Source organism: Alosa pseudoharengus, unplaced genomic scaffold (assembly GCF_046254945.1).
Source record: "Alosa pseudoharengus isolate Yale_2024_CS ecotype anadromous, Long Island Sound unplaced genomic scaffold, YU_APseudo_1.1 YU_APseudo_1.1_scf_18, whole genome shotgun sequence".
NCBI lineage: Eukaryota > Metazoa > Chordata > Actinopteri > Clupeiformes > Clupeidae > Alosa > Alosa pseudoharengus.
In genome coordinates, this window is record NW_027468650.1 from 13,236,797 (window position 1) to 13,249,870 (window position 13,074).

At 46.2% G+C, this 13,074-nt stretch overlaps 1 protein-coding gene across 2 annotated transcripts in view; it reads right to left on the reverse strand.

The window, feature by feature from the left end:
- Window positions 1–12,086, reverse strand: part of jcada (junctional cadherin 5 associated a) — a 30,723-nt gene extending 18,637 nt beyond the window's left edge. For both annotated transcript variants that reach the window (XM_076290271.1, XM_076290270.1), the window contains exon 1: window positions 11,982–12,086. The gene's annotated coding sequence lies outside the window, so the exon portion shown is untranslated. The remainder of the gene's footprint in view (window positions 1–11,981) is intronic.
- Between the last annotated feature and the right edge of the window lie 988 nt (window positions 12,087–13,074).

The following is a 13,074-nucleotide window of genomic DNA, read 5'->3' on the forward strand; positions in this document are numbered from 1 at the left end:
CAGCTCCGGAAGTGGTCTTCTATTGACCAGACTTCTAATGGTGGATGGGGGACCTCCGAACATAAAACATAAATGTCGTTCTGTCTTTCTCTTCGAGGAGCTTCGCTTGGTCGATACAAACTCAATATTTGCTTGGTCAATGGCACTGTGAATGGCAGTAATGAAGCCAGGCACCATTACAACATAAACATTATCCCTGTGCTCTCCCACTCCTCTCCTCCTCTCTCTTTCTGCCTCTCTCTCTCCATTTCTCTGTGTGTGTGTGTGTGTGTGTGTGTGTGTGTGTGTGTGTGTGTGTGTGTGTGTGAGTGAGACAGTGAGAGTATGTGTGCATGTATTTCTGTGATGTCTTTATCAGTCCATTATATATATCTTAGTGCATCTGTGTGTGTGTGTGTGTGTGTGTGTGTGTGTGTGTGTGTGAGAGAGAGAGAGAGAGAGTGTGTGTGAGAGTGAGAGAGTGTGTGTGTGTGTGTATGTGTGTGTGTGTGTGTGTGTGTGTGTAAAAAGTGTGTGAGAGTATGTGTTTCTTCTGTCTGTATCTTACCAGTATTTCTATTTGTCTGTGTCTGGGTCTCTCTCCCTCTCCCCTGACAGTGTGTGTGTGTGTGTGTGTGTGTGTGTGTGTGTGTGTGTGTGTGTGTGTGTGTGTGTGTGTGTGTGTGTGTGTGTGTGTTTGTGAGGGACGCCCTGCTGACTCATGCCCCCCTAATCCAGCAGGTTGACTGCTGACTCACAGCCACCAGGGCCACCGACGCTGGACCTCATGTCACCCACAATGTTGTGTGTGTGTGTGTGTGTGTGTGTGTGTGTGTGTGTGTCTGTCTGTCTGTCTGTGTGTGTGTGTGTGTGTCTGTCTGTCTGGGTGTGTATAAGAGAGTAAGAGAGGAGGGGGTGAGAGGGGAGGGAGAGAGAGAGAAAGCAAAGGAGAGTGAGTGAGAGAGACAGAAAGAGAGAGAAAAGTGTGTGTGTGTGTAAGAGAGAGAGAGAGAAAGAGAGAGAAAAAAAGAGAGAGAGAAAGAGAGAGAGAAAGGGAGAGAGGGGGGGCAGTTGGATGGACATATAGGGAGGCGTGGGAAGATGAAGGGAAAGATGAAGAGAGGGTGAGAGACACCGCCAGATAGAGAGAGAGATGGAGAGAGAAATAGAGAGGGAGGGAGGGAAAGAGAGAGGGAGAGAGAAAGAGGGAGGGAGAGATTGTAAAAGAGATGCAGGGCGACACAAAGAAAGATAGAAGGGGGCGGAGAGGGAAACACTCCAGTGACCACAGCGGAGGATGTGTGTGAGCATCAAAACAAACATTTACAGCAGAAACAATAACATCCCCCACCCTTCAGTAAACACACACACACACACACACACATACACACCCACCCATCCATCCACCCACACACACACACACACACACACAATGATCCAGCAGTTAAAATGCCAATGCTTCCTCAAGGTCAAGGGTTTGATGTTAATATTTAGTGTATATTGTTACGAACACACACACAGACACAAGTTAGACTCACACACGTGACAGTATCTCTTGGTCTGAAAAGGTTAGTCCCTTACAACACACAGCATTAGCCAGTGCAACCCAGCTGAGCTGATCCACAACCTCTTACCCAACAGGATTACAGTGTGTGTGTGTGTGTGTGTGTGTGTGTGTGTGCGTGCGTGTTTGTGTGCGTGCATGTTTGTGTGTGTGTGTGCGTGCATGTGTGTGAGAGTGTATGAGAGTTGTTGTTGTCCATGTGTTTGTGTGTTGTCATTTAAATTTGTGTAAGAGCATGTGCTTGTGTGCATATGGCCATGGCCATGTGTTGTTTCTGGACACGCTGTGTGTGTGTGTTTGTGTGTGTGTGTGTGTGTGTTTCTATACATGTGTGTTTGTGTGTGTGTGTGTGTTTCTATACATGTGTGTTTATGTGTGTTTGTGTGTGTGCGTGTGTGTGTGAGAGAGAGAGATATAGAAAGGTTTTTGTGCCTGTCTTGACGGACCTGCATTTGAATATGTGTGAGAACAAGTGCATGCGAGTATATGTGCATAACCATGGGGTTGTGTGCAAGTCAGTCAGTCTGTGCCTGCCTCTGTGCATGTGTGTGTGTGTGTGTGTGTGTGTGTGTGTTTGTGTGTGTGTGTGTGCTGCTTGAGTGAGTAATTTATCAGCTATCCTCCCATCCCTCTGTTTTGTTTCAAAGTGCCCATGGCAACAAGCGGCGTTTTCCTGTCCTGAAAAGCGGGCTTCGGAACAATGGAGAGGAGGATGATATCAGCCCGCCAGCCTAGGAAAGTTTACACTCTCTAATAACTAAAAGGCTGCACTGACAGGAAGTCGTGTGTGTACGTGTGTGTGTGTGTGTGTGTGTGTGTGTGTTGTTTTCCTTTGAGATGGCGTAACACGTCTCAGACCGCAGCTATAATGTGTAACAGGCACAGTTAAACACACTTGAATGCACACACCCTTACACACACACACACAGACACCCACACACACACACGTGCATTTAAGCGTGCACTCATACACACACCCCCACATACACACATGCGTGCCACGTGACTTGGACTAGTCTGATTCTACTGCATTACTCAAGTTGAAATATGCAAACATAACACACACTAACCTTCTCTCTCTCTCTCTCTCTCTCTCTGTGTGTGTGTGTGTGAAGGACTTTAGGCCCCTAAGAAAAACCGCCTCAGCACAAAGTCCAGCTCGACAGCTCCGGTACTATTAGACACCAATGATCGTTTGGTTGTTTGTCTTGCAGTACTGGCACATTGGTCCTCATTGTAAAGTGAACACCCCGTCTCCCTTCTCCCAAACCCAATCTGCCCACCCCTCTCTTGGCTTCAGCCACATGGAGAAATTCCTTGACGTCATTTTCAATGTTTCTCACACAGGATTGCTCTCTCTCTCTCTCACACACACTCACACACACACACACACACACATACACACACACACACACACACACCACTCTCCAACACAAGCACATGACCACATTTACACAGAAAAACAAAGATGACAAAGAGAAAAGAGGAGAGCGGAGGGATGTTTTTCGGGTGAGACGCTTTGAGCGTGCATTTTGGGATGAGGGGTGAGGTCAGCTACTGGTCTGAAGATGTTGCGGTTAAACAGTCTGAAGTGCAAAAACAAACTGAGATGCCATGTAGTATTCCATCTGCCTGAGTCAATAACATATTTCTTACAAAACAAAAAACAAAGAAAATCAATAGAAAATGTGGTTACACTTTACGGTAAGGGTACATGAATTATCATGAATTCATGCATGAATTAATTCATGATTTATGCATTACTTCATTCCTTTATATCTTTTAAATCATCATGAATTGACATGAGTTCATAGTCTCTCATTCATGACCTCATACATGAACAACACATCAACTAAGACACTAAGTATGGTGGGTACATAATTTTGATTTATGATTTCTTAAGCATGATCATCATGATTACATGAATTTAAGGTTAATTGCTCATGAGCTCATCATGTCTGTGGCCCCTCAACTAAAGTGTTGAATAATGACATGTGTTTAGAGAACTGCAAAGTTGTGTTCAAATCAGAATTTGAGCAGTGATGATCACATTTTTGGCATAAAAATAAATAATCATGATCATGCTTAATAAATCATAATTCATAATGTTGTGCCCACCGTACCTAATGCTTAGGTGATGTGCTGTTCATGCATGAGGTCACTAATGACAGACTATGAACTCATGTGAATTCCTGATGATTCATGAGATATTAAGGAATGAAGTAATACATAAATCATTAATTCCTTAATTAATTAATGCATGAATTCATGATAATTCATGTACCCTTACCGTAAAGTGTTACCAAAACAGCCAAGGGTCAAAATAATAGGTAAAGAATGTTGAAAATATCAAGAAAAACCAAAGCATGGAATACAAAAGAGAACACAAAGATCCTTCATAGAACCTTCATAGAACCTTATGTGTGCCGAGTGTTCCAGTTGAGAAATGGCTTCACAGCTGAGCTGATTACCAGTGGACATCTTTCACCAACCCACACAGGAAGGTTTCTTGAACTTCCTCAGTGCAGAGGAGTGAAGGTTACAGCCTCGGAGGGCTTGATTAAAATGACAGACAAAGCGCAAAGTCAAACAAGCAAAGACTACAGTGTCTCCTGCATGATCTAAAGCTATCGTGTGGTGTGTGTGGGAGCACTCAGCTGCCCCGCAGATGTTCTCGCTTAGGATGCTGCTAATAAAATAATAAAATAATAATGAAATAATAAAATAATGTCTCAATCAAACACACACACACACACACTCTCTGACAATGCCCATGTGCTCTTGTGATATGTCACACAAACACACGCACACACACACACACACACACACACACACACACACACACACACTGACATTGTGCCCATGTGCTCTTGATATGTCACAACGTTGTTGCGGAAGGTAGGAGCATGACCCTTTCCATCAGTTTTAGACAAACTTCAACGCTGAATGGGTTCCCACGGTACATTGGTCACATTGACAATAAGGGGAATTCCTACATTGTGCTGTCCTTAAATTAACAAATAGATTTAGCAAAGTTACTAAAATAGCTTTAGCTGCTCTTGGGACTTAGCACGTTGCCCATCAAACACAGGAGGGTGCTCAGAGAGGTGTGAGTCGGGCAGACGGAATTAGGCAGTGAGGCTGAAGTGTTGAGGTTCTCAGGTGAGATATGCCGTTATAAGGGACGTCACAGGTGAGAAGTGGCAGAGCCTAAGAGGGGGTAACAGAACACAATTGCCCCCACAGCCAATCACCACCGGAGGCTGCTGCCCTGGCTGCCCAGTGGGCTTCTGGGTAATTAGGATCGATCCATCATGCCGGACTGAGCAGGCCGGGGATGACAGTGACAGACTGCATCAGTCAGACCGGCCCTGATGAAAGACAGAACGCGCGATTAGGGCTAACCCCTGTATGTGCGCACACACACACACACACACACATATGCACGCACGCACGCACACACACATATGCACGCACGCACACACACACACACACACACATGCACACACACACACACACACACACACACATATGCACGCACGCACACACACACACACACACACATGCACACATACACACACACACATATGCACGCACGCACACACACACACACACACACACACACATATGCACGCACGCACGCACGCACGCACGCACACACACACACACACATGCACGCACACGCACACGCACACGAACGCACACACACACACTCGTGCAAGCCGTGGAAAATGATTTCCAGTCATCCACAGACACAGCCCACCTGACAACACTGACAGGCCAAATCACTCTGCTGAGAACACGCCTGTGACTAAATCAATACCGAGTGATGCCTGTTTGTCTCCAAACAAGATATTCTCCACTCTGCTCTGAACCCACAAAAATGGCTGACTAAAACCCAGCAGGCATAGTAGGCTTACGATGACAGACCAGGTAAGCTTGTTATTAAACCTGTGCATCAACCGGGGCCCATCTCTGGCTCAAGGCTACGGGGGGTGGACTCAGGATATCATCTGAGCTTCGCTGGCAACTCACTGAAATCCTGCTATTTACCTGATCACAGCCACTCTCATCTAGTTCATGCATTCTTCTAATAATTGGACCCTGAGGCAATACAGGGCAACATGCTATGCCACTGTATTGATGCGCTTTGTGTAATGCTGTTCTTTTCCCTTCTGGTTATTCTGTGTTGTTAATCTAAAGCAAGGCTACTACACAGCTAAAGGATAGCATGTGGCTAGCACAGGTTAGAACATGGGGGGTGCTGCGGCCTGGAAGAAGGACACAGTTCTAGGAGGTTCCGAGACAATCAGGTCATGCTGTACAGACGAAGGACAGGGCGCTGTTGCAGAACTCAGAGGAGACCTGTGGAGAACGTTTTTTTTCTGGCTTAACGCACACCGGTGCCAGATAAGAGCACCTGTTCACAGCTCTCTTCCCATCTTCCTCTCTCTCTCCCTTTCACTATCTCTCTCTCTCTCTCTCTTCTCACTCCCTTCCTCTCTCTCGCTCTCTCTCAGACTCTGACTGCCCTAAAGCATATACTCACCCCCACACTCACATATACAACTCTAACACTCTGTCTCAGACTCAAGTACACACACACACACACACACACAGACACACACACACACACACACACAAACACACACACACATACACAAACACACACACACACACACATACACAAACACACACACACACACACACACACACACACACACACACACACACACACAACTCTCACATCAACTGCACTCTACCATGTTGTGTACGGCTGTATGACTTCAGTGGCCCCTTCGTCCTTGCAGCCATGGCAACCAGAGAGGCAGTGCAGAGTCAACAGGGACGCAGAGTGGCAGAGCAAAGTGGAGGAGAGAGAGATGAGAGGAGATAGGAGGAGGGGATGGAAGGACAGAGAGAGAGAGAGATAGAGAAGAGAAGATAGATCAAGAGAGGAGAGGCAGAGGAGAGTCAACAGAGTAAAGGGGAGGAGAATAAAGTAAAAAAGTCTACACTTTTTTTTATCCAAAAGTAATTACATATGTCAATAGGCTGCGGTCACGAAAGGCTCTCGTGCGCTCGTTTGTTTCCGGTGGAGCCAGGTGTGTATGAACCTGCCGCTAATGTTAATGTAATTAGTGTTACACAGACCAGGTTGGGTGTTGCACCTAGTAAATCAGCATATTACAATAAAGGATTTATGCATGTGTTAAAATTGTTACAGTATTATTGGGCAAACAAGCAGAATATAACAGAAGATGCCATTACAACATAAACGCTCCACCGGAAATAAATGAGCATACAAGAAGAGCCTTTCGTGCACGCAGTCTATTATATTACAAGGGCCAGTCTCCACAGAGCAACTATAGCCTTACTTAAGGGCACAACGGTGACATGTGGGAATTGAACCCACAACTTTTCAGGCTGCTACATGCCAGGCCAGTTCCTTAACCAATACACTACCATCACACCCAGTCTATAAGAGATATGCATGGAAGAAGGCAAAGGTAAAGAAAGAGAGGAGTGAAGAGAAAAGAAGAGGAGAGAGGAGAAGAGAAAGGGAGAGAAGAGAAAAGAAGAGAAGTGGAGAGAAGAGAGAATAGAAGAGAAGAGAAAAGAAAAGAAAAGAAGAAAAGAGTCTCAGCCAGTATGACGGTTTGATAAAGACAACATAGAATAACAGCGGGCACTAAAAGATGAGTCACAGATAGGAGCAAAGAGCAGAGTAGAGGTCAGAACATGAAAGCAGGAAAGAGAAGAGAAGAGAAGAGAAGAGAAGAGGAGAGGAGAGGAGAGGAGAGGAGAGTAGAGAAGAGAAGAGAAGAGAAGAGAAGATCAAACTGGTGTGACAATATGAAGGCAGTGGAGAGTGTCCATCTGTCAATGCATCCATGACCTGTGAATATGGAGCAATGCTCTGCTATAAGTCTGAGGTCAGTTCAGTCCTCCTAGAGCAGCTCACACATTACTGATCCCAACACATAAACACTCCAGAGAAAGACATCTGCTGAACACGAGCAGAGTGGGCTTACACAACCACAGCAATGAGTTTCTCTATCACACACACACACACACATGACACACACTACTGCGCGCACACAAACACACACACACACAGGCGCGCGCAGGCACACACACACACACACACACAGTCATCAAGTCACACGGTACTGAACACACATTCTTAACCAATCTGCAAAACACATGCTTTAAATACACACATCCTCACCACCACTTTGTTTCCTTTCCAACACACACATCTACAGTAAAGGCAATAACCTTCACATAAACACACACACACACACACACACACACACACACACACACACACACACACACACACAAAACACGAGGTATGTGGAGCATCTGTACTATCAATGGGTGTTGACTTAAATAGCAGATACAGCAAGCAGAAGAGGACACACACAGCAGATGGCCTTCATCATCCAAGGGGAGTGAGACTGAGAGCTTATCGTCAACAGACCAGACCAGACCAGCCCAGGGTTGGAGGAGGATTTAGGAGTTTGGTGCATGTGGGTAACTTTGGGAGGCGTGCAAATGGGACGTTAGTTAGTGTTTGTGTGCACGTGTGTGTGTGTGTGTGTGAGAGAGAGAGAGTAAGAGGGGGGGGAGAAAGAGAGAGAGAGAGAGATATGTGCTCTGAAGTTTAGTCCTGTAGGCGGTGGGGTAAACAGGGTGTGAAAAAGAAAGAGAGGGTAGAAAGGATAATGAGGGGGAGAGATAGAAAGAAAGAGGGTGTATGTGTGTGTGTGTGTGTGTTTAGAGGGCGGTACGAGTGTGTGGTCCTCAACTACCTCCAACTTAAAACTTCACAGTACGGTAGGTCTCAGACGCTCCATGCCCTCTCCTCCCTAGAGCAGCGGCTGCCCCTTCTGCCAGAGGTGCTGCCCAACACAACCAGCTCCTGCCCCTGCCCCTGGTCCTGCCCCTGGTCCTGCCCCTACTCCGTCTACCATAAGTGCAGAGTAGGGCTGGCTCTGTCTGGGCACATAATGACCGTGTCTGCATCTGGTAGTGCAGCTAATGACTATGTATGCTCTGGTTAATCACTGGGGTACTGGGGGTCTGCTGAGGTGACCCAGCCATTCATTAGGGCCAAGCTATATGTCTCAAGCCCACAGTATCATTAGAAGTTGACAGTGCATTAAGACATTGCATTACTCAAAACCATAAATGTCCTACTTCAGGTTGCCTCAATCATTCAAAGTTGATATGATAAATGTATTTGTGTAGAACCCCTTGTGGGTTGTTGTCAGTCTATCATGTTAGACCTGTTTCCAACTCACAAGGACTCTTTTCAGTCTTGTAAAGATGATCTTCAAAACGAACCACTCTTCCAAGGTCTACGTTTGAGCTCTGTGTGCAGAGACTAGAGAGCTGGGCCAGCGCATCCCACCTCAAACCAGACCTGAATTTATGTGTGTGTGTGTGTGTGTGTGTGTGTGTGTGTGTGTGTGTGTGTGCCCCTGCACCAGGCATGAATTTGTGTGTGTGTGTGTGTGTGTGTGTGTGTGTGTGTGTGGGTGTGCCCCTGCACCAGGCATGAATTTGTGTGTGTGTGTGTGTGTGTGCCGCTGCCCCTGCACCAGGCCTGAATTTGTGTGTGTGTGTGTGTGTGTGTGCAGCTGCCCCTGCACCAGGCCTAAATTCATGTGTATGTGTGTGTGTGTGTGCGTGTGTGCCCCTGCTCCAGGCCTGAATTCATGTGTGTGTGGGGAAGGGTCAATTTGCAACAGGCGATTCACAAGGTCAGAGGTGAAATGGCCTGAAGTGCTGGTAAATTCTAGACTTAACCACGCACACAAAACTCTAGAATTAACCACACACACAAATTCTAGAATTAACCACGCACAAATTCTAGAATTAACCACACACACATGAATAAGGGTGCTGACTCATGGGTCACCTTTTGGAGCAATGTTGCTGGACAATCCCATGACTGGTTCCTAGTGTTCTGATAGGATGACTGCAATAAGCTAGTCACTAGTCCTAGTTCAATGGGAATGGGCACGGCTACTCAGGTTCAGTCCAGCACATTTAAACACACCACTCTCTGTCACACACACGCAGCCTGTCCGTACTGTATGTCCATTGTGTCTGTATGTCCAGTGTGTCCGTATGTCCACTGTGTCACACACTGGTCTGAACGTAACAGTTTGGCTGTTTACTCTGTTCTGACGGAAGAAGTAAAAATAGAAAGAAAATCTCCCGTCGCTCCCCTCCGCTGAGAGACTGAACATGTGAGGTAAATCGAGAGAATCTGATGAAGGAAACCTAACCTGACTGAAACCTATTTTGATTAGTGTAATAACAAATAACAGTTCTATCAACAGATAAAGAAAACCTAATTTCCTTTCTAACAACTGATATGAAAACAGACTCATGCAGATGTTACACAATAACTCATCGTGAACCTCAGTTGTGTAGTCACACACCCCAATGACATTTGACAAATTGTAATATCAGCTGCTATTAGAAACCTCCCCTGTCCAGAGAGGAATTACTTGGATTCAAACAGTCAATATTGTTGGTCCTTGACTGCTTATTATCATTACCTGTGTGAGAATTTGTGAGTTTGTGTGTGTGTGTGTGTGTGTGTGTGTGTGTATGTGTAAGGTCTATGCATCATGTGGCCAGTAATACCCTTGACCTCAGCCTGACCTTCACACCTCTTTGCTGGTGCAGCCTCATCTTTACTCATCCCTTTCTGCCATCTCACAGCCTGATCTCTTTTAAGTGAGATTCCTCTGGGCTTTGGGATGTTTTCCCTCCGAACCCTTTCTTCACTGTTGCTGCAATCCTGTCCTCTCTCTCTCTCTTCCTCTCTCCCTCCATCCATCCATGCAACCCCTTCTCTCATTCTCCCTCCATCTGTCACTCAGACCCATTGTGCAGCTGCATGCTGTTTCAAATGGGCATCTGGTGAAACACAGGTGGTGCAAGTGTGCGTGTACGTGTGTATCACTCAACAATTAACGAAATCGTGTGACGCACTCTAAGCTATTACACAATTTGGCAAGAAGCCATTAAATTGCATTGTGTGTGTCCACGTGTGTGCGCTAATGTGTGTTTGAGAGAAGGGGGGATTCAATGCTATCCAAATGAAACCCGAGCATGTAGACGAGAGGCCAGTTCCCGCAATCTGTGCAAGCCCGTGAGACACTACCGGATGTCATTGAACTTCTAACGGAGTATTGATTTAGTTAACATACCGGCCCGTGGGAGGGTGAGGCCATCCGGCCGGTTAACCTCGCACCCCCGCGTAAATTCTAACAGGAGAACGAGAGGTCTGGGCAGCCGTCGGTTAGTTCCATGTGAGCAAGCCCGCACCTAAGTGCTCCGTTTGCCCTGATTCCGCGCCGCCCAGACGGTAGGCCTAATTAAAAACGACATCTGGAGCTACTCTGCTGTTTACCTGTTGGCCATTGGCTACTAGGGAAAGCACGTCGGAGGAGGAACACGCCTGATTTTGGAAAACAGGTTAAGGAAATCTGGATTTAACACAGCAGAGTATACAACTTTGCGTGTGGTATAATGTCAGTGTAGGATAATGTCAGTAAAATATATTTTAAAGTTTATGTCAAAACTGATAACGGAGCGAAGTGTGACAGCGCACAGTCCTTAAGAAGGGCTATTTTGTAATGCCATTCCTTACGTTTCACTTCAAATCGTTGTATTAAAAAAAAAAGTAATCACTAAAACTTGCTCCCCTAATCCACGAAAACAAGCAATACAGTGGCATATAGCCTAAAACTAGCTACCTGTAGAATAGCGTTTCTGTCCTATACCCACCATCCTATATAATGCAAGCTGATGGATTTCACATCACCGTTACTCTACCCAACTTCTAAAAGCAAATATCATTTTCTTGCTGAATTAGAAAAATAAAAACAGAAATGGATTGCGACCTATAAACGGGCTAAATTATCCCATGCACAGGGCTTGCTAGCACCAAAGATTCCAGCAGGCTCGTCTTAGCTGATTGCAACGACTCGTTGTGGAAGTTAAAATTACAGTAGCCTATCCTACTCCACGGCCGTTCAGGCAGCAACGGAGTTGCCTGGGCTGTGATCTTTATGTGAATTAGTCAGAGTATTATTCGTGTTAGAGAAGCCGTATGTTTTCAGTATGAACTATATTGCGTTACGCATTGTGGCTAACCGAGAGGTACGTTTAAATATCACCTTTCCCCGTGGCTCAAGTTCAGACACCGTTATTTTATGAGTCAGATCCGTCAGCGCTGCTTGCTTGCGTGAGTCTAGCTCATCGCCCCGTGCTGCATAGAACGGCCCGACATGCAGCTGTTCTCTAAAAATCCAGCGGAAAGGCCCCGCGACAACCGCTGTCCAAAACACATCATCTCCCACAATAACCCACAAGGCAACATAGCAATACAACAGGACAGAGGACGTACCTGCGCGAGGCTCGGCGCTGGGGTCCCGCAGTGCCGCGCGCTCAGCTGCGCCGCGAGCGGGGAGTCTGCACAAGAGCGCGAGGAGGAGGGGTGCGGGAAGAAATGAGTTTCCCCTCGCGCTGTGAGCCAGCTAAGCACGGGAGGAGCGGAATGGTTCCTTCCAGACTGGGGGGGGGGAAGTTGGGGCGGAAGGGATGTGCCGCGCGCAGCCCGAGCGTAGGGAGGTCCTCAGATTTCAGCTTCAACTTCCACTTCATTTCTTAAGCAGTCCCGAATCGCACCCAGATGTTACTTACACAACCATCCAGTAAATTTAAAAGACTTCAATAATGTTTAAACAGCAACAACAATGATATGAATGAATTAGGCATTTTTATTGTGGGACATGTTATTGACATCAGTGATGAAAACAAGAGAGGTACTGTTTGATTTATCACAGCATTTTCACATTGCTTTAAATCTCCTTTCACTGCCTTGGTTATGGAACCCACAAGACATTTAGTCCAGCTAAGAGTGGACCACAGCCACAGCATCCTATAGATGGCCAGAAATGTGCTACAGTGTGCTACACTGCTACAGTGTGATATTAACTGGCCAAAAGAACAATTAGACGCTGTAAGATTGAATGACATTCAGCATCTCAGTGATTGCGCAACACAGATCTACTAGGCATACTGCATCCTTTAGAAACACACACGCACAGAAACGCACTGATACCCACCTGAACACATACAAAAAGATACAAAATAAACACACTCGCACACACACACACACACACACACACACACACACACACATACACACCTAAAGAGAAACAAACTCTGATGCAAACATGGCGCTGCACCTGAACCGCACTCTCTTGTGTGGCGTTTCACCAGGGAGCTGTGTTCCCGTCCTCATCTCTTGAAGTAGGACCAACAGAGCTGCCATAATAATATTGACACAGATGTTGCATATCACAGAAAAGAGCCCTACTGCTCCCACCACACACACACTAATACACACCACGCCTCACCCCCCACACAGCATGCACATACACACACACACACACACACACACACACTATAAATCTCCATACAGAGCACACACACAA